Source organism: Ovis canadensis, chromosome 14, assembly GCF_042477335.2.
Source record: "Ovis canadensis isolate MfBH-ARS-UI-01 breed Bighorn chromosome 14, ARS-UI_OviCan_v2, whole genome shotgun sequence".
In the NCBI taxonomy this organism is placed as follows: Eukaryota; Metazoa; Chordata; class Mammalia; order Artiodactyla; family Bovidae; genus Ovis; species Ovis canadensis.
The window spans coordinates 68,329,708-68,329,948 of record NC_091258.1 but is presented as its reverse complement, the minus strand read 5'-3'; positions in this window follow the sequence as shown (position 1 = coordinate 68,329,948).

Genomic DNA, 241 nt, shown 5'->3' with positions numbered 1-241 from the left:
TCTCAGTGGTCTCATTCTAGGCACGGCGGGGAAACATTTGGGTACTAAAGACTAGTAGCCTTCTTCTAGAAACCATCTGCCTTTTCCTAAACCCCACTAATCGGTTTTTTGGCTTCCGGGTTCCAGAAAGAGTTTCTTGGATGTGTGGCTCCTTTAAGCAGCGCTTCTCCCCTCCCACCCAATTACCCACCCTCCTGGGCAGGCAGCACGCGCAGAGCCATGTGCTTCCCCCTCCCGTCTG